Genomic DNA, 6000 nt, shown 5'->3' on the forward strand with positions numbered 1-6000 from the left:
AGGAAGTTAAGTATCATGAACTTAATAAGCTAACCCTCTGAGGGGTATTTGCATTTTCCTCGGAAATCACAGAGATAAAATATTACATTCTAAATTATAGAAGAATTCCAGGAAACCGAAGAAAAGAGATTTGTGGGTAAAGACTAAATAGATCACCTACAAAAAATGGGCTCTGGTGAGACAGTGTGTCAAGTACAGTGAATCCAGGCAGAAGATAGATTTTGGGAAAGCTAGACATTTGGGAAGCTAGACATTTGGGAAAGGTAGGGAGTGGGGAGGAGAAAGACTGTGGATATTAGTTGAATTTTAATGTAGAATTTTATATTTGTCAAGTGAAAGACAAAGTGTTACTTTTTGTAATAACACAGAAAATACAGTTCTACAAAATTTCCTAAGAAATTTAGTGATTCTTAACCTTGGGAGTTTCCATATGCGTATCTGAGTGAGAGGGTGAGTATCTCAGAATCTTGAAAGATTAACTACTTAGGTTACTGCATTAGAGTTTATGACAAAACAAAAAATAGAGGAAAATGCATGAGCTTTGAGGTCGGGTAGACTTTTTTTTCTTTTTTTACATTGTATTTTATTTTTACATATACATGTATCTATTCTTTTTCAAATTCTTTTCCCATTTAGGTTATTCTAGAATATTGAGCAGAGTTCCCTGTGCTGTACAGTAGGTCCTTGTTAGTTATCCATTTTAAATATAGCAGTGTGTACATGTCAATCCCAAACTCCCAACCTATCCCTCCCCCGCACCCCACTCTTCCCCGCTGGTAACCATAAGTTTGTTCTCTGTGAGTCTGTTTCTGATTTGTAAATAAGTTCATTTGTGTCTTTTTTTTTTTTTTTTCAGATTTGGGTAATCTAAAAGTAGAATTTTCGCTCAATTCTTAGTAAGCTGTGTGATCTTATATAGGCTATTTCATTTCTCTGAATCTGTTTCCTTAACTGTAAAACAGAGATGATTTTCCTACCTATCGTAAGATTTTTGACATATTACATGTGAAAGGACTAGTGCGATGCTTTACCTATAGCAACTTATAGCAAACAGTCAATAAACAGTAGCTCTTATTATCATTATTATGTTTCCAAGACTAAACGCTGCGTTATTGTTTAATGGCATTTGGAGGTTGCCAGGAAGGCCCAGAGCTACTCAAAAGTTCTGATTTTTCTTTGGAATCATGAAAGCATGATTAAATGACAATTTGCACAGTTATTTTATGCCATTTTAAAATTCATCTTTGTAACTGCCACTGAACCCAGCACAATGCTTTGTACTTAGCAGGTGTTCAGTAAATATTTGCCAAGTTGATAAATCTGACAGTTGGAAAGATCCGCATGGGATCCGGGGTACCTCTGTTGATGTAGTCCGAATACTCCCCAGCCTCAAGCCAATGTGGTATTCTTGAGTGTCAGCAGTAAAAGTTATGGGGGGACATCAGGTTTCTATTTTTGGTGGAGAAATAAATTTGCATGCATGTGTATGTGTAAAACTAAAATGTTCTGGCATAAAGCAAATATCCAAGGGGCAAACTATGAGGAGGTTATTTATTTATTACAAGTTATGGATGAGTTCTCAGGGCTCCCTCATAGCTCAACCATGTGTGTGAGAGCCATGAAACCAAAGGATCTTAACGAACATGTGGAAATAACAGTGCTCATCCTGGTCAGCCCACAAGATAGACCTCCAGTCTCCCCCTATAGCCCTACTGGGGGCAAGAGGTGATTTCTGAGATGCCTGTGTCTTCTGTTATTGCTGAGCACCGTGGGGCTGACCCTCATATTTGAATATTAAATTAGTAAAGGCAGAATCTACACAATACCAATGGCATTAGTCATGTCTGCTGGGGCATCCAATACCAGATGTCACTTTTCTGATCTTTCAGGCTGGGCCTTCACTGTTTTTGGCACGTCAGAGTTCGCATCTGAGTACAATTTAAGTTGTAACAATGCAATCAGCATGCCTATTTTTTTGCCTTCCTCTCCTGCTATTTTGGGAGCTGAAGCTATGAAGTCCCTCTGCCTATTAATCTGGGAAGTTAGAGATGATTTCCTAGGCCCCCTTCCCCCATCTTTTTTTGGGGAATGAGAGAGCCTGCTCTCTGCTGCCTTGCAGACATTCATTTGCAAGATTTACAGCAACCTTGCAAATAACCATTCTCCAATGGAAAGTAATAATTTATGTTGGGTGAGTAGAAAAGAGTTCTGATCCCACTCATTTTCCCACTGGTGCACCTCCTGGGAGGGAGGCACCAGTCAAAAAAAAAAAAAAAATGAATGTGTTCTGGTGAACTGTTTGTACTTATTTTCAAGGTTGAAAAATTATGATAGTTGAGAATTCACCCATCTGCTATACCTCTTAAACTGAGTCCAATTATCAGGTAGGAAAGGGGCATAAATTCAGGTCTACCTCATAGTTTCTAATCATTAAACAGTAAGACTGAAAGGAATGTTATCAAGCTCAGGAGTCTTCAAAGTTTGGTCTGTGGACTGCGCTCCAAAAGACCCTTGGATAATTCTCACATGTAATCAGTTCTAATGCAAGTGTCACTTTCTTTACATATAGTACACTGTGACATTTGCTTAAATTACATCTCTCCTTTTAGATTTTGAGCTTCCTAGGAACATGTATCATGGTTTTGTGTCATCATTTTGTACCATGCTGGGTACAAGTTATGACCAAAATGAAACTTTTGTTGAACTATACTGACATTACTTACATGTGCTTTTGCCACTTCTACAACCCCGGTTTTCAAAAATCACATCTATTGTCATGTTCTAGTTTCTAATTTTAAGAGTCTGTTTTTCCCCTCACCATACATCTTAGCAGTTTCTGCTCTAAGACACTGTTTGAAACTCGCTGTGTCAGAGTCTCAGCAAAACACAATGGCAAGTACTGTGAGGAATACTTACAAAGGGGTGGGCAGGGTATAGGAAACTACAAGAGAGAGAATAGTACCCTGGAGTTAGTAACAGCAGAATGTTATAACCATCCCATGGGATGAAGAAGGGAACTGCTTCCTGAATATGAGGACAGAGAGGATAATATTGAAAGGACTGCCTGATAGGAACTCTGACATTTGAGGAACTCGTCTAACCTTTGGCAGCTCAGCAGCGAGGCAAGCAGGGGAATAAATATCCCAATTTCTTCCCATTGGCTGAAATGAATAGAAGCCAAAGGACAAGGGAACATAGTAGGGTGGGAAGAGTGGAGAATGATACAAATGGAAGCTATTGACATAACCTCTCAACATCTCCCACCTCGTCAAATAGCTTTAGTGGTGTTCTGCTTCCAGTTAAGATGTAGAAGGATATGAAAGGTTTTCATGGCCACCAAAACAACAAGAAACCAAGGGACAAGCCAAAAATTCCTACTAATGAGGAGCTCTGGACACCAAGAAATCTAAAACTACTAAAACATAGTCAAAACTTCAGGGAGATGGGTGAGCAAAGAACAGAAGATTGCTGTGATTGGAAACAGTTAGAGAACCAATACTGCCAGAGAATGGTGCTCTTTGTTCAAATGAGAAATCTGATAAGCTTTTCCTAATCCTATGGGCTGGCCTATTGGATTTGAATTTTGAGAAGCTCCAAATCCAGAGGTCATTCTTCCAAGTAGCAATCTCTCAGATTTGTCATCTTGGTGATCTTGCAATCTTACAGTTTTGAAGTCTTGTGATCTGAAAAGCTTGTGCTCTCACAAACCTAACAATTTTAGGTTCTGCAGACAATTTTCAAGGTCTGAGAGTCTCATAGTCTTGCAGTTTCATGATGTGTCGTATTTGACATCCAGTAGCATTGAAATCTTTATCTTCAGGTCTAGGAATCTTGCAGTTTGGAGGTCAAGCAGACTCAACAGCTTGCAGATTTGATATTTGACAGTGTTTGGTTTTAATGTGCAATCCTAGAGCAAAAGGCTTGAAATCACACTCAAAGCATCTGATGCTAGAGGGAAAATGAGTCTAACTGAACCTGCAACCAAAACCCTACCTGATTCAATGTCTGGTAAGATCAGCAACAATTATCCCAATAGCTGTGGAAAAAGCAAAGAGACAGCATGTTAGACTTGTGATGCTTGAATTCTAAGATTTTGTTTGAGGGATTAAATTCACAACCCTGACCCAAAGTAGCTAAATCCATGGTTAAATCAGCCTTTCCACCTACTTTCTAGCATAGGAAATAGTGTTCCTTATTGAGAAAATGTTTATGATATATAATATAATATGATATTCTATGATATAACATAATATAATATGTGTTTAGGTGTATGATCTTTTTAAAATGTGCTGCAACACCTACTGTTCCTTTAGATACACTATCCAACATACAATATTATAAGACATGCAAAAAAAATTGAAAATACGACTTGTAGTTAAAAAAAAAAATCAGGAGAAATATACTCTAAATAAACTAAATGTTGGAATAGTCAATAAAGGAATTTAAAATAACTATAACAGGGCTTCCCTGGTGGCACAGTGGTTGAGAGTCCACCTGCCAATGCAGAGGATACGGGTTTGTGCCCTGGTCTGGGAAGATCCCATATTCCGTGGAGCGGCTAGGCCCATGAGCCATGGCCACTGAGCCTGCGCGTCTGGAGCCTGTGCTCCGCAACGGGAGAGGCCACAGCAGTGAGAGGCCCGCGTACCACAAAACAAACAAACAAACAAACAAAAAACTATAACAAATGTTTTAAAGAATCTACAGGAAAACATGCATAAAATTGGGGCTTCCCTGGTGGCACAGTGGTTGAGAGTCCTCCTGCCGCTGCAGGGGACACGGGTTTGTGCCCTGGTCCGGGAGGATGCCACGGAGCAGCTGGGCCCGTGAGCCATGGCCGCTGATCCTGAGTGTCTGGAGCCTGTGCTCCGCAACGGGAGAGGCCACAGCAGTGAGAGGACTGCATACCGCAAAAAAAAAAAAAAAAAAAAAGATGCATAAAATGGTAAAAAGATAAGGAATTGGGGATATTAGAGAGTTTTTGGAGAAAAATACAACCAAATAGAAATGCTAGAATGAGAAATATGATATCCAAAATATAAAATTTGCTGGATGGGACTAACAGAATTGAACAAAACAGAAGAAAGAGTGACTTCATTGAAGCAGGTCAATTGAAATCATCCAATCTCAAGCAAAGAAAAGATTAAAAAAAAAAAGCTTTCAATGACATATTGAACAGTATTAAGAAGCCCCAAAAAAAGAGAACAGGCCAGAAAAACCGAAGAATTAATAGCTGAAAACCTTCTAATTAGATAAGACATAAAACCCACAGATCCAAGATGCTCACTGAACCTGAAGCAGAACTATTACCAAGGAAATCACTTCTAAGCACAAATTTGTCAAACTGTTATAAATTAGGAATATGATCTCAAAAGCAGCCAGAAGTCATATTATATAAAAGAAAACAATGATAAAAATAATGGCAGCCCTTTCATCAGAAACAATAGAAGCTTGACAAAAATAGAATAGCATATTCATATTTACAAGACAAAAAAAAGAGAACTGTCAATTATATATTCAGTGAAAAATATTTTTCAAAAATGAAAGTAAATTAAAGGCATTTTTAGATAAACATAGGCTGAGAGATGTTGCTGCCAGTAGACCCACACTACAAGATATGCTAGGGGGAGTTCTCAGGTAAAAGAAAATAATACCAGAAGGAAATCAGAATTTATAGGAAGCAATGAAGATTGTTAGAAATAGTAATATATGGTAAATATAAAATTCTTTTTTTATTAAGTTTTAAAAAGTCAAATGACTAAAGTAAAATAATAACAATATATTGTGAATTTTATACCATATAGAGAGGTAAATATATAATAAAGATAGAACAAAATGGCAGGAAAGCAGGTAAACAGAGTAATAAGGTTCTCACAATAAATGAAAACAGTATAACTTAAATTTGAGGCAAACTGTGAATAAGGTAAGAATACATATTGTAATTTCTAAAGCAGTCACTAAAAATGAGATAATGAAGTATAGCTTAAAGGGCAATAGAAA

This window comes from Grampus griseus (assembly GCF_964374135.1).
Source record: "Grampus griseus genome assembly, chromosome: 13".
Classification (NCBI taxonomy): domain Eukaryota; kingdom Metazoa; phylum Chordata; class Mammalia; order Artiodactyla; family Delphinidae; genus Grampus; species Grampus griseus.